Source organism: Schistocerca piceifrons, chromosome 8 (assembly GCF_021461385.2).
Source record: "Schistocerca piceifrons isolate TAMUIC-IGC-003096 chromosome 8, iqSchPice1.1, whole genome shotgun sequence".
In the NCBI taxonomy this organism is placed as follows: Eukaryota; Metazoa; Arthropoda; class Insecta; order Orthoptera; family Acrididae; genus Schistocerca; species Schistocerca piceifrons.
In genome coordinates this window covers 96,636,963-96,663,051 of record NC_060145.1, presented here as the reverse complement: position 1 = coordinate 96,663,051, position 26,089 = coordinate 96,636,963, and the positions used below count along the sequence as shown (strand labels likewise).

At 41.7% G+C, this 26,089-nt stretch overlaps 1 long non-coding RNA gene across 1 annotated transcript; it reads right to left on the bottom strand.

Moving 5' to 3' along the window:
• On the bottom strand, positions 1–25,051 carry LOC124711712. The gene is made up of 3 exons (XR_007005501.1): positions 24,915–25,051; positions 1,902–2,057; positions 1–1,067 (listed from the first exon to the last, which is right to left on the bottom strand). It is a non-coding gene; the product is annotated as an uncharacterized LOC124711712 (long non-coding RNA).
• Positions 25,052–26,089: the final 1,038 nt, after the last annotated feature.

Below are 26,089 nucleotides of genomic sequence, written 5' to 3'. Positions count from 1 at the left end.
TAAATAGTATTTACATGTACCAAAAAAAAGAAAAGGAACATAATTTTTTATCTGTAGGCCTATTGTATATAATTGTTTCCCACAATGTTATAAGGGGAAATGATCAATATGTAAACTATGCAAAAACAAATCCTTGTATTTGTCCATGCAGAACACACAAATAATTACTCAAAGTTAGGTAACTGTATATTTGTATAATGATGGCGATTTGTTACAAAAATGATTAACACTTCCTCCACTTAGAACAAATCTCAACCAACAATCTAGATCTTTGCAACATTTAACATAATTTTTTTAACACTTTTATTTAGATATACATTGTATCATAATAAGCATGTCCTTTCCAGCTACTAGTGCTTGAACAGCAACAGCTGATCAATAAATATACAAGAGTAAGCTTTTATCATAGCATTAAAAAATGAAACTTGTGATAAGTAAAGTTGTTGCAACACCAACAACTGTCCTAACTTCAATTTGGATATTGACAGGGAGTAAAATAATGTTTTTCTTGTTTATTTTACATACCGTTTCCACACAAATGTTAGTGCTTCCTCCCACAATTGTGTGTAGTCTTCCCTGTCATATAAAAAAATTGTAATGCTGTAATCAGATTCATAATATCAAGTAGTACGCTGCAGCATGCACGAAGGCTGGAAATTATATGCATAATTGGATACAATTTACAGGCCTACAAACTGCAAGATACAGTTTTACTTGATTACCCAATGAAAACCTAAATAAATCACATTGCGTTGTGTGGCCTCATTTTTGTAGCAAAAGAAGGGATACAAGATCAACAAGTATCACCTTCAACTATTATAAATACGTCATCCGATACAACACTTAGAATATGATGATGAATTATAATGTAGTACAGTGCTTGCACCTGTGGCAACCATGTTGGCCAGCTGTGCTTCCTCCATGAGAAGCCACCGTGGATGGCTTGTGCCAACTATTTGCCTCTCTGCTATTTTGTGATGGTCTGACAATTCTGATATCTGCCTCTGGGGCTCAAGGTAGAACATTTCATCCCTCAGTTGCTCACACAACTGTGGAAGTTCCTGTAACTATTGCAATAAAATTAGTATTCCAAGTGAAATTACACTTCAAAAATAATCACTGTGTAGTACACACTCGCATTTGTGTCACAATACTCATCTCTTTATCTCTCACTTAAATATTGTACAGTACAATTAAAGAGTGTAGGCATCTGGGGGTTGCAAAAGTACCATACAATTATGGGGGCTTGAATGTAATTGAAACGTAGGATCCAGTGCTCAATTTTTTTCAAGAATTCGCTGACCATCTCATCTTCGAGTTGAAAAGGTTCAAACACTTGGTTTATAAATGGGTAGATTGACTGCCTGTCTAGGGGGATATTTGTAAATACAGTGGTGCTGGCAAATTTTAATATTTGTTTCGGGTGCCTCCAGCAATGCAGTATGATGGTGTCTTTGATGTGTGTCCAGCTCGTGTTTAACATCATCCATCAATTGCTATCCCCCCCAATAGGAAAAGACCACAGAGAAAACAATAACTGTGAAGGACTTCTTTCAGTTAAAAACTTAATACCAGCTCAGTTTTGTTACAGAATTTTGTGTTGAGCTGATACAAACATGTTATGTCATTTTTATTTTGGAACGAATAAAATAAGTACATGTCTCATGACCTGAATGGCTATTTTTAACACATTGGAAATTAAATTGTATTTAAAATATTCCTGAAAATAGAAAGGACATGTGGATTCTTTGCATAAGCACACTCTGAATGAAAATAACCAAGAATATTATACTTTTATGAAATTAAAATTAAAGGAGAAACGGTACAAAACAACTAACCATTCCCAAACAAAAATAAGTGCTACTAGCCTAAAAATTATCTGGCAAGGTAACTGAACAAACCTTGTTCTTTTCTTCTCGGTAAGTAGAAAACTGTTCCTCTAGCTGTTGGAATTTGTCCTGCCAGGCAGTCTAATTTTCCCAAAATGCTCTTCGCATCTGGTGTTCCTCTCTGAGTTCTACCCTTGCAGCTACTGCTTGGACATTTACTTCAGACAGCTGGAATAGAAATAACATCACATGCTGAGGATGAGAGAATTTTGGACTTATTACAGATGCAGTGTGAACTACCTTAATGAAGCTCAGTTCTGTACTCTCTCTTGCTGAGTGACTAAGCACTGTAAGTTATCCACCATCACACATATACGGGGACCATGTCCAGCCTTACAGGCAGTTTGTTTTTCCTCAGGACCATGGCATCTACCATCTACCGAACTCCCCAATTTAAACCCAATTGGGAATCGGTGGGACCACCTTGACTGGGCTGTTCGTGCCATGGATTCTAAACCAGAAACATAGCACAGATGACTATGGCACTGGAGTCGGCCTGGCTCCAGACCCTAGTCGGTACCTTCCAGAAACTCACTGGCTCTGTTTCTGGATGTCCAACACTGCAAAAAGTGGTTGTTCAAGCTTTTGACAGATGGTAACATTAAAGTGACTGGACAGCGTAGTAGCCTGTGTTTTCTACACATCCGTCTAGTTGTGACAAACTACACTTTGAAGGAACTATATTTTCACTCATGCAAAGTAAAGTGTTTAGTGATCTGTACAAAGGATGCACACAAAAGCAAAAGAAACCACTTTCAGCTGCTGCGAAATTGCAAAGCGTAAGAAAGTAGAAGGAAAACTGATTGAATTCACAAAAAGAATTTGCAAAATCTCTTGAGATCCTAGATTTGATAGCAAATGGAAGGATTTTGAATAGATTTCTTGTGAAGCAGCACTAAAATGCGAGAAAGTGAAATCTGGGAGATGAGTTTTAATTCTGCTGATACACTGAGCTACGGCTGCATTAGTTCCGCTATATGAACTGCATTTCACCCAAATACTCACAACAATGTGAACAGTATTGAAACACAGAAGTATACTGAGCATACAGGTTGTCTCCACAGGTTTAAGGCAAATTCTGAAATTATTTGCCTAAGTCAGAGGGGAACAAAGCTAATATAAGTGCACTTATTAGTTTCTAGGTGCCACCTTTGTTCCCTCAGTGTTCGCAAAGTGTGATGGTGTGCGTGGGGTACCATGACACAGAGAGGAGCCCGTGACCATTGGAGACAGTTTCACAGGTTACTACAAAGTTATAACACAATACATATATGCCATATTACTCTATAAGGGACAGTCAAATGAAAACAAGACAGATGGGAATAAAGTAAATTATTTATTATTTCAAAAATAATTGCCATAACTGTTACTATATTTATCACACAGTGAAACAAGATGGTCAATGCCTTCATGGAATAATATTTACAGCTGCCTATGGAACCACGATTGTACCACTGTATCAGACACACACCTCTTTGTCCAGACCAAATCGACGGCGACAAAGGCCTTTCTTCAGGGCTCTACAAATATAGAAATCGCATAGGGAGAGACTCTGACTGTATGGAGAACATGTGAGGGATTCCCGCAAAACTTCTGTAACAGTCAAAACATGTGTTTCCCATATTTTAGGTGCCATGAAGAAAAACATTAGTGGCAGTCGATTAGCTTATACAAAGAGATACATGCCAGGGTACAATCATGGTTCTGTAGGCACTCACAAACATTTTTCTATGAAGGCATTGCCATCTTGTCTCACAGTGGGACAAATGTATTAGCAGTTATGGCAATTATTATTTCAAAAGTAAACTGCTGTTTACTTTTTTTTTCATCTCTCTCATTGTTGTTTGAGTGCCCCTTATACTCAAATCCACCTCATGATGGAGGTTTACGCCTCCGAAATGTGTTGTAGAAATAAACAGTGACAGGTAACAGTAAACTTGTTTGACATAATGAGTTTCTAAGATGTCATCTACTACCTTTAATTCAGCAAGTAATTATGACCACAGAGACCCACTATCCTTGCTGATGGTTGGGAGATGCATAACCCTGGAAGAGGGAAAATTATTGGCCTATTCCATTCCTGCCTCAAGCATTTTGTCCCCAATAAGAGGCAAGGCCACCCGTGCAGGTATTCCTCTCATATTCCAACTCTACTGTCACTTCTGCACAGCATATATGTGGGCATGACCCCCAACCAACTGTCCATTTGCTTCAATGGCCAATATCAAACCTCAGCCCAAAGTGAAGTTGACCAATCAGTGACACTGCATGCCACTGAGCACAACAGACTGTATTTCAATGGCTGCTTCACAACCCCTGCCATCTGGATCCCCTCAACTTCCCCGTACCAGCTTCACTGAATTAAGTAAATGGGAATTGTCCTTGCAACAAACACTTCGACCTCACAGTCATCCTGACTTCAGTCTCTGCTAGCTCCTATCCAAAATTCACCTCCACCAAAGACCCTTGCCTCCCGCTTCAGCCCATTAATCTACATCCACCCTCCCCTCTTGGCTGTCCTCCTCAGCCTCTGTTCTATCCCCCCCTCCTCTTTTTTACTGTTCACATTATCTTGTTATACTCACTGAATATCTAATAAGAAGAACTGATTTGTTGGCTGCATCTGGGGAGACTTCTCCATCCACAATCACGTTATTTCCTTAGTTAAGTGTTTCACAACATACTGCTCCATAAAACTTAATTGTTAATGCTTTAATGTAAAGTTTAATTTTATAAACAGCAGGAATTAATATTTTGTCACATACTTTAAAATGTTAATAAACAATGCTCCTCACAGTGTAAAAATATTCAGAAGCTGTGACTGAATTAAGATATTCTTTAGCAGAGTGTCACTGTGTAACAAGTTAAACTTGTCACCTTGACCATGCATGTCTTTAGTAAGAAATGAAACAACAATTATGCTACACTCAAGCTCAAAGCTCTATCTCACTACAAGAGTTACCCATTCTTCAAGAATCTTCAGTCTCTCCCAATACACTATAAACTAGCACCTTCAGAATATTGGATATGGTTAGGTGTATGGCTTTTCCTGATCTGGCTTTCAGTTTTTATGGGGATCGTTCATAAACCCCTACAAAATCCAAGAGATGCCACTCCTAATATTGAAACAGTTCGTTGGCACTAAGCATCATCCATCGCTAGAGGGCAGGTAAAGTTGCAGCCGTATCCATTGCTTGATTTCATTGTCCCAGTCGATTTAAACAACAAGCTCATATTTAATTTGTAACATGGAAAAAATTGAGTTTCAATCAGTGATGAAACACTTGTGTTTAAGTCTTAACAACAAAACAGATAAAAGCTGAGTTGGGTGAAGTTCGCAGCACATCTGCCCCTCTGTTTGAAACTGTTTAAAACTGGGTAAATGAATTTAAATATGGTCATACATCCACAAAAAAAAAAATAGTGTTTGGGACATCCAGTGCGAGTGACTACCCTCAAAATGGTTTCAAAATATATACTATGGTTTTGAGTTATTAACAAATCAATCAAGTGCATGAAATAGTTGAAGCCACAAGCAGTTTTGCATAAAACTTAGGTGCAAAAAAAATCTTGGCAAGATGGGTGCCATGTTTGCTCTTAGTGGAGAATGAACACAACTTGTGGTCAATGCTGAGATATTTTTGGCACTTTTCCATCAAAATCCTGTCAGATTTCTGCACTGATACATAACTCTGGACGAAACATGAATACACTAGATGTTTCAGAGACTAAAAAACAAACAAAACATTGGGTTTTTGAAAGCAAACAGGCTCTAAAAAAGGCAAAGACAGTGAAATTGGCTGGCAAGATGAGGGCCATTGCTTTCTGTGATGCTCACAGTATCATCTACGCCAATTACTTGGAAAAAGGACAACAAACAATTACTGGCAAATATTATGCATCATTATTGCACTGGTTGAGTGAATAACTCAAGGACAAACATACTTATTTAAAAAAGACATCTTCGTCAGTTGGCTGGTTGGGGAAGAAGACCAGACAGTGATGTCATCATTCCCATGATCTGAAGTGGTACGAACCAAGGGAGGAACTACACAAACAGCACAGCCAAGTCAAGGGGAACGGAAAACGTTCAAACACAGAAGTAAAAAGAACATTGGGGCAGCAGTAAGAGGAATCAACAGGAGAGGAGATGAGAGGGGGCAGGGGGTGCAATAAGAGCAAGGATGCCCCAGTCATGCTCTGTGCATTGGGGCACCAGCACCGCTGCTGACCCTTCCTGATCCCCCCATCATACCAGAATCACGACAACAGGAGCAACTCCAGGAGAAGAGGACATAAGAAAAGGGGAAACGAAGCAGCACAAGAGACAAGACAAAACAAAACACAGAGAAAAGGTGCGGGGGAACCTGATGCACGGGGAGGCAAGGATAAGGCCTCTATAACCAATGCCAACACTAACAGAGGGACTTCAATTCTACAGGGAAATTCAGGTACTTAAACCTGGAAGGCCACTTTTTTGAAGAAAACCAAGGACAGATGTAACCATGCAAGGATCATCTGCTTATAACACCTGGGACAAGAAAGGTAGGAGGGAGTATTTAGCGTGAAGGGTCAAAAAGGGGACAGTTCAGCAAAATACAAATCACTATGACAATTCCGCACAGCTACATGGGGGGGGGGGGGGGGGGCGGCGGCTCAGTGTGAAGTAAATCACCATGCGTCAATCTAGTACCGCCGATACAAAGCAGAGGATGGTAGATTCCCACCAGGAGAGGCAGAGAGAATCCCACTTCTCACATGGTGGGATTCTCCTTGATTGCATGAAGTTTATTAGACAGGGATGGAGGGTAGCCACCCCTCCGCCAAGAGTCAGCCCACAATTAACCAAAAAGGGATTTGACGTAAGGCTGCAAATCCATCTGCTGAGGGGTCACAGAGAACGGGGGTTGGTGGACCACCTCCCCCCCCCCCCCCCCCCCCCAGCCAGACAATCAGCCATTTCATTACCTGGGATACCCATTAGGCCACGATACCAAAGGAAATAAACCCCAAGGAGCAGCAGCACCATGATCAGCGAGAAAGTTGTGAATGATGGGGACCAAGGGGTGGCAGCAAAAACACCGAGCAATAGCCTGAAGGCCATTCATTGTGTCTGTACATAATAAAATTCAGGTGAGGGAGGATGTTTAATAACGCAGAGTGCCCAATAGATATTGATCACTTCTGCGGTACACAAACCGCACATGACAGGCAAGAGATGGTGTTCCGTGCCAACAGAAGATGTGAAGACTTATCCCACGTAATTGGTGGATTTAGAGCCATTGATGTAAAAACAATAGCATCCTGAAACTCCCATAAGAGCAGGTGGAATAATCAACAGAACACCAATGGAATGATGGAGGCCTTCAGACCCCAGAAGAGATCCAACCAAATCTGGAGCCGAGGAACTAACCAAGATTCGGTGGACAAGTGAGAATGTGGGGAAGAGGACAAGGAGGAGAGATGAAAAACATGGAGAAGAGAAGCAAGGCGGAGCCCAATTGGTAAACCCACCCGTAGGTGTGCAGAGGGTGGGTGATGTCCCCAAGCCATGAAAATAATAGAATAGGAGGGGGTGAGCGCGAGAAAAGCAGGTAGTGATGGCACAGGAAACCAGGAGCTGGGACCACTCAACTGAAATGGGAGGGGGGATCCCAGATCAACCTGAAGACTATTGACAGGGCCAGTCTGAAAGGCACCGGTGGCTAAACAGCAGCTGTGATGGTGAATCGTGTCCAAGAGGAGCAGTGTGGAAGGAGAAGCTGACCCATAAACTTAACAACTATAGTCCACAAGGGACAGAACTAACACCCAATACAGACAGAGAAGAGTCTAATGATCCTTACCCCAAGAGGTGTGGGCAAGGAAGCAAAGGAGACTGAGTTTACAAAAACAGCCAACCTTCAGAAGGCGAATATGGGGCAACCAATTCAGCTCGTTGGAGAAAGAAGACCCAAGAACTGGACCTAGGGGTCACAGTCAAGCGTTGGGCATCAAGGTAGAGTACTACATCAGGATGGACAGTAGAAGGGTGGCAAAATGCTCCACCCTCAACATCAGGGGTGAGAATTTAAAACCGTGCAAGAGTGTCCACGCATCCACCAGATGGCAACCTGGAGCTGGGCTCCACAGAGGCCACTGAATGGGAACTAGTCCACATATGGAGCAGGGGTGACCAACGGTCCCGCAGAGGCCACAAGCACATTAATAGTGATGAGGATAAGGTCACTTAATATAGAACCCTGTGGAATGCCATTCTCCTGCGTCTGCAGAGGGCTGAGAAAGGTGCCGCCAACACGAGCTCTGAACGATTGGTGGGAAAGAAAATGGTGAATAAAAATTGGGAGGGGGGACCAGAAGACCCACTCGTGGAGTGTGATGTGAGGGTGCCAAGCTGTGTCATAGAAACTGTGACAAGATGGCGTCACTAAGGAAAGACCTGCTGAACTCTGGTTTCCAATCAAAGCAGACGACTGATCAGAGGCCATCCCTCCTAAAAGTCATACTGGTAACAAGACTACAAGTCCCAAGATTTCAGGACCCAACTGAGCCAGTGAGCCATCATCCGATCAAATAACTTGCATGGGACACTGGTTGGCCAGTAACTATCAAGGACAATGCATCATTGCCAGGCTTAATGACAGGAATCACAATACTGACTCTCTAGTGAGAGGGGAAAATGCCTTGGAACCAAATAAGGTTTAACACCTGGAGGGGAGATTGTTGTTGTGAAGTACTGAGGTGCTGAAGCAATTGGTGGTGGATGGAATCAGGGCCAGGGGCTGAACTGGGGAAAGAAGAGAGGGCCAGAAGAAGTTCCCATTCTGTAAAAGGTTCACTGTAGGATTCTTCCTGACATGGGGTAAAACACAGGTGGGAAGCTACAGCCTGCTGTTTCCGGACGAGGAAGATGGCTGGACAGGATGCCTATGTTGACGCCATCGCAAAATGGGTCGCGAGGTGTTCTGCAAGAACTGATGGATCTGTACAAAGGCCACTTGGAGGGGCAGGATCTGGAATGGAAGACTTCCGATGACGACCTCTGAGGGTGTGCAGTGTATCCTACAACTATAGAGGAAGGGATAGAAGAACCTAGAGAGGAGACAAAGCATTCCCACCACACCCACTTGCTGTGTTTGATTAGGTAACAGGCTTTGAGGAGAAGATGTTTAAAGGTAATAAGCCCAGCTGAGGACAGTTGCCATTTAAGATGTAAGGCACGACGGTGAAGATGGACAGCATTGGCAATGGCCGTGCTCTGCCACAGGACTGGTCAGCAGCGAACGGGATCTTTCGAGCAAGGCAGTGGCAGTGGGACAAATTATCTTATCGGACAGATCACGAACAATATGAATACAACCTGACAAAGAAGGTGTAAACATGTCCTGGGAGGTACACAGAGGCCAATCAGCTCAATGGAAAGCCCAATGAACGGGAACTGGTCACTATCACAGAGGTCAATGCGGCAACTAGTGTAAGGAAAGAACAAGGGAGGGGAAGTGAGTGAAAGATCAGTGGCAGAGAAAGTGACGTAGGCGGCACTAAAATGAGTAAGGGAACTAGAAGAGAAAGTGTTGACCTTCAAAGGGTGATGGGCATTAAATCCCCAAGGAAGAGAAACAGAGGGGGGAATTGCTGAAGGAGGGCAATTAGGGCAACAGGTGTAGCTGGCTGGTCAGGAGGGAGACAAGAGATTGCAAACTGTGATCACAGAGTACAAGTGGACTCAGATGGCAACTGCTTTCAATGTGGTACGAAGGGGGATCCAGGTACCAACAACATCCGTACAGACCAACATGCAAATGACACCGGAAGCCCTCAAAGGTTTGACCTGGTTCCGACAGAACCCACAGAGGGTCGATGAGTATCAGTAAAATGAGATTCCTGTAGAACAACACAAGCTGCCAAGTAAAAGGAAATAAGGGACTGCAACTTGGGTAAGTGACAGTAGTATCCATTATTGTTCCATTGAATAAGCATATAATGAGGATCCAAATGTGAGGTCAACGAGCTGGAGTCAATTGCATTGCTGAGTCACCAATGAGAAGACTTGACATCCGTAAATAAGAGATCAGGCTCAAGTTGCAAAGAGGGTGATGGTACCTGTTGGGGTGCATGGACTATTGGTCCCATGGCTGAGTTGTGGCAACAGACCTCCAGCCTGGGGGATGCCGGAGTAGGGGTCCTGGGAGGGAGCCTCCTCACCGGCAGGTGCTGAAGAAGGGACACTTCTCCGGCTGGGCAGGGGGAGTGGCATCTGTAGTGGAGGTCGCAGGAACTGCAAGGGAGGTCGCAGGAACTGCAAGGGAAGCGGAGAGAAGAGGGGAGTGGGACTGGGGTAAGGAGGAGGCAGTAGGGGGAAAGGACATAATAGAGGGAAAATTAGATGTCACTGACATAGGTTGGTGATGGTCATGTTTCTGATTAGCCTCAGTGTAGGATAAATTATCAAGGGGCTTATACTCTTGTACCTTCTTTTCCTTCTTATAAATTGGGCAATCTGGCGAGCACAGAGTGTTACAGTTGTGGCAATTAATATACACGGGTGGCACAACACGGCCTCCCCTCATGGAGTGGGTGTACATATTCACTGCATAAAGGGTCTTCCATACAGCAGGAAGACACGTATGTGAAATACCAATCTCGAAAATGTCTCGTGTGGCGGGACATATAACTTCACGTCACACTTATAACACACAACCTTGACCTCTAGGAGGGTAGCTCCCTCAAATGCCAGGATAGAGATGCCAGTATTGATACGATTGTTCTTACGACCATTCTGAACACACTGAACAAAATGAATGCCCCGTCATTCCAAATTAGCCCGGAGTTCCTCATCAGTTTTAAGGATGAGGTCCCATGAAAAATGGCTCCCTGAACCACATTCAAAGACTGGTCATGAGTAATGGACACCAAGACATTGCCAAGATGGTCAAAGTTTGAATGGCTGCAGATCAGGTGGCACGAGAAGTTTTGATCAACAGCAGATCCGACCACATCTTACTGAGAGACTCAGCTTCGCCAAACTTGTCTTTGATATTTTCCACAGAAAGTAAAGGCTTTGTGGTGATGAAAGTGACCCCATCAGTCCTAGCATACACCAGGTAGCAAGGAAAGTGTTTCACCCCAAGACAGTGAGCCTGGCCCTCCTCCCAGGGTGCAGCCAGACAAGAAGAAGACCGCAGGGTCGTAACAAGCAGTATTAAATGATCCACTGCCAACCGAGGAAACAACCATACAAGAATGGCCAGTTTTATGGAGCTTAATGCTTTTCATATGCAAAGTATCTGCCCTGATACTATAAACTCTGATAAGGGGCTCTCCCTGTGGTTGGTTGGTTGATTTTGGGGAGGGAACCAAACAGTTAGGTCATCGGGTTAGGGAAGGATGGGGAGGGAAGTCAGTTGTGCCCTTTCACAGGAACCATCCCAGCATTTGCCTGAAGCAATTTAGGGAAATCACAGAAAACCTAAATGAGGACGGCCGGACACAGGTTTGAACCGTCGTCCTCTTCCTGTGGTTGCCACACAGCTGTGGTAAGAGCCATCCGACATGGTGGTCGTTGCCAGGAGTTCTGATGCCCCAGAATGATGAGCAACCATTCCTAGGCATACAAAGGGAGGCAGCAGCTCACATATCAAGAGGTGTGATCCCTGAGTTGTCAGCGGGCTCAGCCAGATGGGTACAAAATAACCTCATCACATGTACTGGCTACAACACACAATGGTGACTTAGTGGGGCAAGGGGAGGGAGGGAGAGAGGACAGGGCTACTGCAGGAAAGGAAGAGGGGAAGGAGGGAGGGAGAGGAATGCACACCGTAGATGCTAGGGAGGGAGTTCTTCCCCACATGGATCACACTACAGAGAGAAAATTTAGAAGTGGAGGTCAAACCACAAAGGGAGACCAAAAATACCAAAAAAGAAAAGGTGAAAAAGAAAAGGCAAGAGGAACAAAATCCAGAAGGAATACAAGAAAGCAGTTGGGCAGCCAGGTCCACATCATGAAGAACACCGAGCAAGGGAAGGAAGGGGCAGAGGTGAAGGAGCGAGAAGAGGAAGGAAAGAGCACGTGGAAAGAAATGCAGCCTGGGAAGGAAGAATGGACTGCAATAGCTTGGGGCCTCTTGTGCACCACGCACAAACTCACGAAATAGCCGTGACCCTCTAAGGGATTAAAAAATAAAAAGATCCTCCTCAATCACAACAATGCATGGGTGCTCACCTGCATAGTTTCAGTGGACAAAATTTTGGAACTGATGTTCCAATTATTGCAACATCCACCATATTAACTGGATTTGACCTGCAGTTTTGATTCCAAAATAAGTGGCTTGGTGGAATTTTTTGTATAGCTTCAAAACGTTGGACCAAGGCTAGGAAAATTATATAGAGTTAAAATAGGATTGTGTTCTGTGTGCGTCTATATATATATTGAAATACGTCATTCATCATGGCCCGACACAAGGGACCTATGACCCAAGATCCTTCACACTACTACTAGTGGTGTTCCAAACCTCCATAACATCCTAGCCCATCATCCTAGTCCATCCCTATGCCACTCCCAATCCCAACCCCCTTGACATACACGAAAGAGCCATGACCCTCTAAGGGATTAAAAAATAAAAAGATCCTCCTCAATCACAACAATGCATGGGTGCTCACCTGCATAGTTTCAGTGGACAAAATTTTCGAACTGATGTTCCAATTATTGCAAACATCCACCATATTAACTGGATTTGACCTGCAGTTTTGATTCCAAAATAAGTGGCTTGGTGGCAGACCCAGTGCAAGACCAGCCCAATCCACCCACCCTGTTCCAGTCCTGCCACAGGCTTATCCCACCCCATTAGAGGCTCAGAAACCTCTGAAGACAGCCATGCCATACCAGCTCTGCTGCAATCATTTCACAGCTTTTTATATTGGTATGACTACCAACCAGCTGTCAACCAGGATGAATGGCCACTTCTGAACTGTGGTCAACAGCATGATACACCAACCTGTGTCACAAGATGCAGCTGAACATAACATACTGTTTCAATGGCTGCTTCACAACCTGGGCTATCTGGATTCTGTTCTCCACCACAAGCTTTTCTGAACTGCACAGATGGGAGTTAACAGAACATATTCTCCTCAACTTACAGTGACCTATTGTCCCCACACCCTCCATCCAACACTTTCTGTCCTAACACCTTCTCCATGTTCACGTCCCCTCATCCTTTTTTTGTGCCACCCTCTGCCAAAACAAACCACCCCTCCTCACCCTCCCATCTTTCTCCTTCCTTGCTCCTCTCTTTTTCCACTCCTCATCCCGACCTGCCTTACAGCCCCCCCAATGCTGCTCCTAGCAGTCTTGTCATGGCTCCATCTAAATCCTGCATGCTCTGCCAGGCAGCTCTCCTCTCTCCACTCCCCCCCCCCCCCCCCCACCTGTACCCTGCTATCCTCCCCCTTCCCCACCCCACTCCACTCCACTCCAGATTGCTACTTTCATTCAACGTGACAGGTGTTGGTTAGTTACATGCCATAGATCATTTAACATGCTAGATCGTAATGATGTGGAATGAGTCATTTACATCGCGAATTAATTTGTACATACGTTTACATTCTGAAGATTTCTATGAGATTTTTTTCCCACAAAGAAAAAAGATATGCAGATGAGTTAGCAACTCCTACCCACCATCTTCTACACATTACAGTAAAAGAAATTCTCCTACGGAATAGGAGGAGTTGTCAAGTAGAAACACTCAGTTTGCTACAAATTTTTCTTTGCTTTCTGTCAGACATTTCATATCACTGGGTAAGTGATCACTAATTTTTGTTGCAGCACCGGCACCCCTTTTTGTGTTTAAAACAACCTTAACATGAAATTTCATTTTTCCTTCTGGTATTATAATTATTTACCTTACCTCACTATTCCTTTTGAACTGTCATGGATTATTTACAACAAACTTTGTGAGGGGATAATGTACTGTGAATCATTAGTCAGAATGCCCAACTCCTTAAACAGCTGCATTCCAGTCCAAGCTGCCAGAAACATCAATCAGGTGTGCGTGAGGTGTGTGATGAGAACTTTGACTGAAAACTAAATGTGCAACAGTCTTTTTTAGACTAGATTAGATTAGTACTTGTTCCATAGATCATGAATACGACACTTCGTAATGATGTGGAATTTGTCAGGTTAATAAAAGGTGCCCATCTGCAACTGAACATGTCATCTTTACAGTGAGCAGCAAAATATTTTTCCTAATAGTGTTCACATTACTATCACGTGAAACACTGCCATACAAAACACATCCATAAAAAATTTTGAGTCTCCGAAAGTTTAAATCAACATTTGTAGATTTTAAATTGCTGAAACACTAGTTTTCTTTGATCTCTTCAATTTCTGCACTAAATATTAAATCAGTAAGTGATCAATGCAAATGGTGGTAATTCCCTTCCTGTACAAGTCAGATTTGAATACAAAATTTTATGAAGTTGGCGTATCTGAATTTCATGAATATTTGCCTGCCAATTTTGAAAACACTGGAAAATTTGCATATGAAATTATCTCCACATCTGGGTATACTTATCAATGTGAGCATCTACTTTAAATTATGAAAGAAAATAAATTTGTAACTTCAGATTTTACCCTAGAATCAGTTTTGAAAGTAATTACTGCCATTACGTTTTCTTCCAAAACAGTGAAGATAGTAGCAAAAATGAGATGTCAAATATCAGGCAGAAAACAATATTAGTGTTGTTCTTGTGCTTTGTTCTATATTTTTCCAAATAAATTTACGTTTCTATAAAAACTGATTCTGAAGTCTCTCTCTCTCTCTCTCTCTCTCTCTCTCTCTCTCTCTCTCTCTCTCTCTCTCAGGCCCACCTAAACTGGAACCTTGTTACTTGGCCCACATCAGCTTTTGAGCTAGGAACTTTTTTTAATGAAACTATGGGAGTTTAGTTCTGCCTTAATGAACCATTCACAGATTGGGAAATGATCATTAACTCCATACAACTGCTCTCACATTTTCATGTGGTTTTCCACTGGCTTTTTTGTCTGTGTACTACAATCCCAGGTAGGAATTTAGCAGTCTGAAACACTGCATATATGGGCTGTGGAAATGGAATCATAGAAGCATTATCAGAGACATTTCTTCATTTAACACAATTTTTTAATTTTTATCAAATAACAAACCAGTAGTAAGATAAAATATTTTCTTGTTGTTAACTGTATCACATTTTTGCTATAATATTGTGGCATATGTTGTCAATATATCAATTAGTGTCTTGCTTGTAGTCTTTGTGCCCTGCCATTATGTTTCTTTACATAGAAAAAGACCTTGACTTCTACTTACAGTTGTTGAACAAGTTCAGTTATACCCATATGAGAATGATATCTTTCCAGAATTTTTTTTCTGTAAATTCCAGAAGTGTGTACAACAGCATAACAGTTTTCTGCTTCACACAATGATTACTGAAATGGATTAACATTCACAAAGAACTGGATTGAAGTCCCATCCAATTGCTTTAAGGTAAATGTCAGCAACATTCCTTTTAAAACTGTATGCCTAATTTCCCTCCCCATCCTAGTAATATAAAAACTAGGACTCCACTTTAAATGTATTTTGTCTTTCTCTAACTTTCCTAGCCACTACATTCATTATCAGTCTTCACAACATATGTTTATCAGCTGACATCCCATTAAAAGTTGCATGTCATTTTCTTGGCAACCTAACAGTATGGAGTAGAATTATTTAAATCACCTTTTCCAGCTTCTCAAACCTCAAAATAAGAATTCTGTAAATTTTGCCTCATACCATAGTGACTTTGCTGATACACATCTTAATTGGTTCTTGTACAGAAGCAAGTAATGGTAACCACACAGCATACAACTGAGGCATTGAACACTCGAAAAGCACATGAATGAGACTAAAAATGTTGCAAAGCTTTTGGACAATGTCCTTCTCAGGGTTAACTACATAAATGGTGGGCACACAGCCAGTCAGTCACAGTCACACTCACACGGAAGAAAGAAAAACTACTTTATCACTGCATATCAGCCCAAAATGGGGGGGGGGGGGGGGATTGTGGTGAGTGGAGTGGGTGGGAGGAGAAAGCAGTTAGGGAGGAGAAGGGAGGGTTGGGAGGGAAGAGAGACTGATGGCCAGGTGGGAGAGGTGGCAAGGGAACTTGATGGAATGTGGCACAAGTAAATTCACTCTAGTGCAGGCAGAGGAAGATGTTTGTGGAACACAATGGAGTGGAGAAGTGAGTGAAAGGCTGGTTGATCGGGGTAGGGATGTCTTTTGCAAGGAACTATCCCAGCATTTATCCTAATCAATTTAAGGGAACTACGGAAAATCTATGTCTCTAAGACCAGGCAGGAACTTGAATCATTGTTCTCCTGAATGCAAGTCCATTGTGCTGTCCATATCATCATTTCAGTCAGCCATGACACAAATTTTCATGTGTTACTTAATTTTGTGGTTACAAGAGAAATTTGACAAGCTCTCAACTTTGCAGTGAAAGATTGTGCCTTCTGGTGAAAAATAATACACCAAGTTTGTTATGTAGTGTCCTTTCATGTCAGTTTACTTTACACAACATTTTTTGGTACGACTTATGTAATGTCCCCCCACCCTTTACATTTTTCACAGCTGATATGCAGTATGTGTACATAATATACACCAAAAAACTTGTTGGATTTTAGACCATTATACAGATTTTCTAAATTTATCTTTCAGTTTCAGTTTGTATGAGAAGTATGTTAAAGGTGGCACAAACATAAACATCAAACTACACTACAGATAAGGCTGTTACCAAAATATTTACTTTGCATACCCACTCATAAGCTTTGCTAACTCCCAACCAAGCTGGCACATTTCATGCTCTTAGACCTAAGACTATGTTACAGATCATTGTAAAGATGTTGAGGAGGAGGGGGGGGGGGGGGGGGGGGAGCACTGTAAAACTCTAGCCTATTCTTCACTTGTGTTGGATCCATTCCTGAAATGGAATTCCGGTTGATCTGCAAAATATTACTTTACAGCTGCTACAACATATTGAAAAAAACATTTTCCAGCAACACATTTATTTGGATATGAGAATTTATGGACACTTCTAGTCAATAATAGTGAGGTTGCTCCAAGTATCCATACTTAAATCCCAATTTTCAAAGCAACTTTATGCATACATGTATAATTAAGACTTTATTTTATTCTGTTCTTTCACAATTCTGGCCAGTTTATCAGCAATCGACATTCCCACGCACCATTCACAAACAGAACAGCAAGTGGGAAAATGACAGGTACCCCCACCACAAACCATATGATATCTTGCTGCATATGGAAGTCTGTCTATTTGTTTCATTCTGTTGATCCACAAGGCTCCTTTTTTACATCCCAGAAAAGATGGCCGTCAAATCAAGGAGGTGAAATCAACTTGGCCTTCTTTTCATGCTGGGCAACTAGCTTACACACACTGCTTTTATCATTGTTTTACTTCTAATGTGTATTCACAAACTCAAGTTTCACCCCCAGCAATGAACTAGCCTACAAATCAGTTGTATTCTTCTTAAAATGGTGCTAACATTTGTTTTCACATTTAATGAGAATTCAACAAATGTGCTACTCATCAAGCACAAAGTATTCTTGTAGTTAAATCTTTATGTAACCTGCCAACACAGCTGAGCAATCAGCTTTGTTTGATGGACTGATGTGTAGAATGTTCTCTGTTTCAGATTGCTGCCACCCTCACTGTCCACAAAGTTGTGTCACAGTAACTGCTTGATGAACTGTTGTGTTGCCTTTGGGAGAATCGCAGTTGTACTTATATTCAACCATATAACATAATATGAGGCACAAATGTTTTCTAAATGTTTTGTATGTCATACTTCTTCTACTCACTATGTTGGATAACATCATCCTTAATTTAATTTTTTATTCCTTGTTAAGGATATGGACAGTGTCTGAAGATGACTGTCTCTACAATGCACATTCGTGAATCCACGTTACTTCCGTGTCAAAATTTGTATCATAGCAGTTAATCAGTACAAGCCGTGTACACCTGTGACTTGGGAAGTATTGGAAGAGAAACAATAAAACATTCCCCTCTCACATCCTCCAATCTTCCTCTCCCCTCCCCAGGAGCCCTGAGGCAAGTGACCAACATACTCTATGAAAATCACTGAATTTATTATAGACTTGAATTTACTTGACTTTGCAAGGATGCCACTTGGTTTCACCACTGGGGCAGCAGAATTATCAGATATTAAGTTCGCATTACACTATCTGGATGATGTGCTTGTTTATAGGACTGTGGAGGAGCATTGGGGTCATGTGAACCACATCTTTGGTAGATTACATATTGCAGCATTGACTGTTAATCCAGTAAGGTGAACTTTGCACAGAGACCAATTTAGTGTCTATGCCATATAGTGTCTGTCTAGGGCCTAGTTGTCGATCCCAAGATATTGCATGCAGTTCCCAGTCGTCCAAGAATTATCGACGTCAAAGCCATTCCCAGTTTTACAAGCTTACCTTTTTTTCTGTGGGTGAGGAGGGGAATTTGTCCCTCAAATAGCCCAAAAGGCAGCCCTGCTGAATCACGTAAGTGATTGGAGCAGAAATTTGAGTGGTGTCCAGCACAAAAAGCTGTGTTTCAGGCCTTCGCCTTGGCTCCAATATCAGCGTTGCTCAGTTTTAAAAAAAATCATTGTATGTGCTATTAAGATAAACAACCCGCTGCATACACATTGAGGGGATTATCTGATGCAGAGAAGAAATACTCATTTTATGAGCTTGAAGTGCTGGCGGTTCTTTTTGCACTGGAGAAGTTTCGTTATTATATCAAATATATTACTTTTCAACTTGAGACAGATAACCAGGCATTCAGCTGGATCCTGGGAAAACACTAAGAACAAGCGAATAGTGTGATGGGCTACATGGATATTAGCATTTAGGTTTGAGTTTGTGCACATTAAGGGGACTGAAAATCATGTTGCTGACAGTCTTAGTAGATTGGTTAACCAGGAAACAACTGAACAGCATATGCCTCTCACAACTTAATTTAATTGTAATAGACTTTCTGCCATTGTGTGAAGGGATTGGGGAGTCAAGACCAAGCTGTAGCCATTAAGGTGCTAAGGATCAGCTACATAACAGTGTGTCTGTGCCACCCTATTCACTTAAGGAAAATGTGTTGTGCTGTACAGAAAGAGTTGATGGAAATATCATACATATTTCAACTCTTTCATCAATGTCTGGTAGGTGGACATCTTGGTCATTTAAGGACTCAGAAAAATCTGAACATGTTTATTTGGAAAGGAATAGATAAAGAAATTAATGGTGAAGTAAGAAATTGTCAGATTCGTCCTACGAGTAAGCCAGTGCAAAACACTAGGTACATTTTTCTGGCATTCAACCCAGATGCAGTCCCTTTCATAAATTATATGTGGACTTTGTTGAGCTGTTGCCTACAACTTGTAATGGACAAGTATATTATGGTGATTCTATGTGTTTTCCAGATTTGTTTGGTTATCTCCCACCGAGGGTGCTATTGCCGAATTCAAGGTGCAGGGTTTGCAACAAATATGTGTTGTATTTGAGCCTAGTAGGACACTTGTTAACAACAACACAACTGCTTTTCACTCCAATCTTTTCAGAAGTCTATGTTTTAGTTTGAGTATTAGGCACATTACAACCACACCCTATTACCCACTCCCCTCATATGCCAAAAGAGTTAACCAGAATGTTTGGGCAGCATTGATCCTTATCATCATGACAGTCAAAATAAGTGGGATCAGTCAGTGCCCTGGCTCAGTGCCTTTAACATAGCCAGGCACAAAGCCCCTCAGGCAACTGCTGCCCAATGGATGTTTACTTTTACTGCCAATTCGCCCCTCAGCAACCTCTTAGGCAAAACAGATTCATTGCCGGATATGATTAGTGCTGACATAACTGCACAGCAGGTGAAGGCCGCTTAGGGTAACATCCGTAGTGTGTATTGATAGCAGTGTAAGAAATACATTGTAGGGTGGCAGGTAAATCAATATTGGATGGTGTTCGTTAAGAATTATCAAGCAAAAAGTAGGGCTATTGACAAGATCATGAAGAAGCCACTACTACAGTTCAGGAAACTGTTTCAATAATCAATTTCTTGACACCTGTCAAAAATTCAATTGCTTGGACTGCAGCACAGTGATGTAATTAGGATCATATATCTCAGTTAAAGCTGGTTGCAGCAGGTTAGGTTACCCAAGTTAGCCAGGCCAAAAATTCTGTGCCCTGGAGTTTGTGCCATATGGTACTTGCTGCAAGCATATCTCTCCTTTTGGCACAAGTCAACTACAGGTTTAATTTGAAAGACCTGCTGGTTTAAGTTGTTGCACACAGGGCAAACAGGTGATACCCTCCTGTATTGGTCAGGGGACATGTGGAGCTCCGGTGGTGGCACGGAAGCGGAAAGTTGTTGAGTGCGTGCTTCAGTGGGTTGTGCTGTGGGCCACCTTGAGGTGGTTGTGCTGGCTTTTCATTTCCTTGAAGGGAATTCTTTCGACTTGTGTTCAGGTGTTAATGTGGTTTTAAGTGTTGCAAGGATCAGTTGGGCAGTTACTGAATTCGTTTGGGTTGTTGCAGTTGTGATTAAATTTTCATGTATTTTTAAGTGCTGCACAGATTAGCTGGGAGCCACTGTGATTGTTAGCTTCTTAGCTGTTTGTGGATTACATTTACCAGCGGTTTTAGATGCTGCTCGGATCAGCTGGGCAGCTGTTGAATTCATTTGTTGTCTTTGCAGTTGCTGATTGAATATTCATGGGTTTTAAGTGCTGCATAGATCAGTTGGGTACCCATTGTGTTCGTCTGCATTGTAGCTGTATGTCATTTAAATTTACCACTGGTTTTAGGTGCTGCTGCAATCAGCTGGACTGCTGTTGAGTTCATTTGAGTTGTACTTATTGACTGAATTTTTGTGGGTTTTACATACTGCACAGATTAGCCATGCAACTGCTGGCAGGGCTGATGATGCCACACATTCTGCTTGTTATATATTAATATGAATTTAATTGCTATGTAGCTCAAGCTAACAGCTTTGGAGTTGATTAGCAAGGCTACAGGTTGACACTGGTGGTCCTCAAGGTAGTCATGAATTGACAGGAGCTAATGCCAATACTTACCATTTCTGTTAATGCCACAGTAGTAATAGGCATTGGACCACACGTACTTTATACTTCAGGGATTATGAAAGTGTCCCTTATTAGCAGACTTTAGGTTAAGTTAGGTTAGGATCCTTTTGCATTGGAAGGCCTGGATGATAATACTTGTAGAATGCTGTGACACAAGTATATCCTTCACCCTTGCATATATCTGCAATTAGTGTGTGTCATAGTGGGACAAGTGGGGTGTCGGTACTGGCCACTTATTTGGTTGTTGTGATAAGTGGTTGTTAAGGTATTGTAACTGGGGTAATTCCCCAGATCTCCACAAAATAATGGCCCGTGGGATTGAGGTGCAAATGCTATGAATGTGGAAAATGTGCTCAAACTGCAAAAATGAGCCATCAGAACAATAAGCAAGAGTCAAAACAGTGCCCACTGCATTGGGCTATTCAAAAAATGGGGTATTCTGGCAGTTCCAAGTGAATACATATTTCAAACTTTTTTTTTTTAATAAAAGCAATATGCAGCAACAGCTCCATACATGATCATCAAACCAGATAAAGTGATCGCTTTTGCCTAGACAGAATGAATGGAGCAAAGGGTCAAACCACTCTGTTTTACCAAGGATTCAAGATATATAATAAACTATCAACAGTGAACAAAGACACAAGGAACTCTACAAATTTAAAACATATCTTAAAGGATACTTTGTATCATAAAATTATTACAAATAAATAATTAGATTGACCAATTACAATGTAGACAAAGAGGATTGAGTAAATGTGTAAGCAACACAATAAATTTTAATTTGTAATTTACTCCACACAATCTAAAGCCAAGGTATTTTATCAGAGGAGTCTTAGGATTCATTTCTCTCGTTTAAAGCCTGTTCTTTCTGCCTTGTATAATTCAGTGATCAATCGTGTTTATTTTTTTGTATAATGAATTTCTTATGTATATCCTGTTTTATCCATTATCTTACACGCCTCTATTATAAATTATGCGTATAAGTGTGTGTGTGTGTGTGTGTGTGTGTGTGTGTGTGTGTGTGTGTGTGTGTAATGACAACGTCCACATAAAGAAATTTGTCTACAGACAAATGAATAAAATAAATAAATAAACAAACAAACAAAAAGGAGATTGTGGGACACATCGGCAAGCTGAGTTGAACATGATATCCATGGGAGAAAAGAAACAGCATCCAAATTAATGAAACATTTCAACAAAGAAGAAAGAGATACTGGAAATTTGGGACTAGTGTAGCAGGGGATACAACCCGTCAGCTTTGGACATTGACGTCACAAGTCGCCAATCAAGAAGCGATCCTTCTTAGTGTTGTAGCTCCCTTCAGTGGCTGATAAGTGTTTTTTGGCTTTTAAAAAAAAAATCTCACGAGATAGAATAAACAGATCCACTTTATTAAGCAATCAGTAAAAAAACGAAACTGAAACATAACAGCAAAAGCGAAAATGGTAAACTGCTATCTGGCGACTTGTGACGTCATTGTCCAAAGCCGACGGGTTGTATCCCCTGCTGCACTAGACCCGGAAATTTAAATGTAATACAACCATCTGACTATGTTTCACATTATAAAGAACTATGGTACAAACCAGAAATTAAAGAAACAAATAAAAAAGAACAACTGCAAAGAATAGACTACACTGATCTGACAGGATCGAAGACAATTTAAAATAAATGAAAAACCAAAAGTCACCAGGACTAGATGGAATAAATACCAAACCGATTAAAAACACAGAGAATGTCTCATAGAATTAAGTAACTACACCTCTCTGACAGGTGCTGGGTAAAATATGAGGTATCAAAAGAATAGAAATTAGCTAAGCTCATTTCAATATGTAAGAAAGATGAAAGAAGTAACACAGCCAACAACAGGGGCATAAGTAATCAGAACATTGCTTATAAAATCTACAGAAAAATAATAAATGAAACATTCTAAAGTATCACTGGTGTGATCTTAGTGGAGGAACATGCAGGTTTCCAGATGGGGAGATCATGTATACAGGACATTTTTGCACTGAAACAGGTAATTCATGAGAGATGAGAATTTAATCTGGAAACTCACCTTGCATTTGTTCAAAAATGGTTCAAATATCTCTGAGCACTATGGAACTTAAGATCTGATGTCATCAGTCCCCTAGAACTTGAAACTACTTAAACCTAACTAACCTAAGGACATCACACACATCCATGCCTGAGGCAGGATTCGAACCTGCAACCGTAGTGGTCGTGCGGTTCCAGACTGAATTGCATTTGTGTATTATGAAAAAGCATACGACAGAATTTACAGAGACAAGTTATGAGCAATAATGGGAATCCCTAAACACCTGATCCAAGTCGCAAAAAAGCCTGTATGTGAACATCAGAATTAGCACTGACACGAGTAAAGTGATAACATCTGAAATACAAACAAATTGACAAGTACTACTATGGTGTAGCTTGTCACCAAAATTATTCAGTATCTAGCCTATATATATAACATGATCAGCAAATGGAAAAGAAACAGATCATCATCAGGTATATTGTATTGTATGTTAACCGGGAGTCTATAAATGATGGAGAGGTTCTGTTCCCACTGCAGCCGCAGTAGTCCACAACCCCACGGCGACTACCGCAGTCCATATCACCCCTCCGCCACCCCACACCGAACCACTCCTTCAGGGTTATTGTGCGTTTCGGCCACCCTCCGCCCTCCCCCCCCCCCCCCCCCCCTCGGGGAACGTATCACGTGAAACGAGTGTAACCCCTATGCTTCTGTGGTAGAGTAACAGTGGTGTACACGTACGTGGAGAACTCATTTGCTCAGCAACCTCTGACATTGTGTAGCTGAGGCGGAATAAGGGGAACCAGCCTGCATTCGCCAAGGCAGATGGAAAGCCGCCTAAAACCCATCCACAGACTGGCCGGCTCACCGGACCTTGACACAAGTCCGCTGGGCGGATTCGTGTCGGGGACCAAGCGCTCTTTCCCAGTCCGGAAAGCCGTGCGTTAGACCGCATGGCTAACTGGGCATCATCAGGTATAAATAACGGGATGAATAAATATATTAACATGATGTTATTTGCCAATGATTAAGTTGTTATACAAGACAGAACAGTAAACAAATAACTTTATGCTAAGCCTGCTGATTCTCTTTCAGTTTATGGGTTTGATACGAAACAAATATTGGATACACAGCAATGGTCAACACTAGTTTCCCCTTGACCCCCAAATACTATCAGCAGTCTTTTGGCATTTATGGCTAAAACCGACATAAAACAAAGATTTTAGTCGAGGAGGAGGAGGGGGGGGGGGTCCAATACATAACTTTAGTCCGAGCAAGTGTCGAGATATACTGTGTAGTAGTATTAAATTTTAATTATTTGTCCATATAAATCTCTTTCTCAGTTCATATATAGTACACATGAATTGTAAACCTAAACTGAGGTTTCGGGAATGCGTTATATTGTGCAGTGTTGTATCGGCAACTGTAAGGCTGATCTTTTTAGAATTATTGGCGACAATATCATCGTTCACAACTAACAGTTCCCAAATTTCGTTACACATTTTGGTGTAAAGAGCATACTTTGAAACGCTTCGTACATTTGCAACGATTTTCGGGCTACAGTTCAAGTATATCTCTTCCAAGTAAATATACAGCGAAATTTGGGAACTGTTAGTTGTGATCAAGGATATTGTACCCAATATTTCTAAAAAGCTGATTTCGTACCCCATTTTACAAAAACGACGTAAAGTCTTGGTGCACAACAGGTGTAAGTCCGCTTGGTGTGGCTATCGGTCGAACATAATAAAACAACATACAAACGGGCGGTATTGCATGCGAGCGATTGCCTGTCCCACCGATTACAAGAACATATTTGTTCACTTACAAATAAGAGATATGGATTAGAGCCACACCTCCGTATTTCACTGTCGAATTATGCCGGACGTGTGTCATTACATAGCGGGCTATCACTATTGATTACTGACAGACGGCGTCCTGGGCTCCGCTCGCGAACCTCACCGAAGACAGCCGAACAGTTACAAGTCGCGCAGTTTGGTGGCGACAGCGTAGCTGGAATCAATGTTGCTGGCCTGCGATCTTGTACCATACTTAATGCGTTTGGAGAGACGTTCATGAGTTTCCATACTATATTCAGCCCCAGATCTACGATATTTCCGAACAGGAGCGTTTGAGATAGTACATCATAAATTATTTTAAAAATCGATTTTTCCAAAATATTTTCGTTTTATTGCGCACATCTTTCTGAAGAGTTTGCTGTATAAAACAGTTATGATCGAGGAAATGTTAGTCGTGTCATTTGGTCTTAAGTGTGCCAAAGTGCAGTGCCACGGCTCTTCACACGATATTCTTCTATCGCACGACACTCTTATTTCGTTCTGTGGAATTCAAACGTTTATATTTCATAATGGAAGCCATCAAACCTACATTCAGGACAGTGGAAATTAAAATATCCTCTGTGGTGCCTCTCCTGCTGCCAGTCGGCCGGTTTGACATCCTACCACCCCTTTAAAAAAAATAATAAAAAAAGAAACCTCACGATCACTCTTTATTGTCTGTTAGCTAATCTCTTTTGTGTGACAAAATTAAACATAAGAAACATAAAACCAGTAAAGACAAGAGACAAGCAAGACAGTACACATTTCTTCAATCTTTAGGTCGTTGTCCAGTAGTGTAAAAGCTGTTAATACAAATAGTACCCAAGCTAGTGTAGTGCCGGCCGATGTGACCGAGCGGCTCTAGGCGCGTCAATCTAGAACCGCGCGAAAGCTACGGTCGCAGATTCGAACCTGCCTCGGGCATGGATGTGTGTGATGTCCTTAGGGTAGTTAGGTTTAAGTAGTTCTAAGTTCTATGGGACTGATGACCTCAGATGTTAAGTCCCATAGTGCTCATAACCATTTGAACTAATGTGGTTTCTCGATATGATTACGTCTATTTTGTCACTGTCTGCTGGATAAAACGAAATTGGTCTTTCTAGTATCGCAGCAGTTGTAACACATGCCAAATAAGAGAGACTATTTTGGCACAGAAGGTCATTTT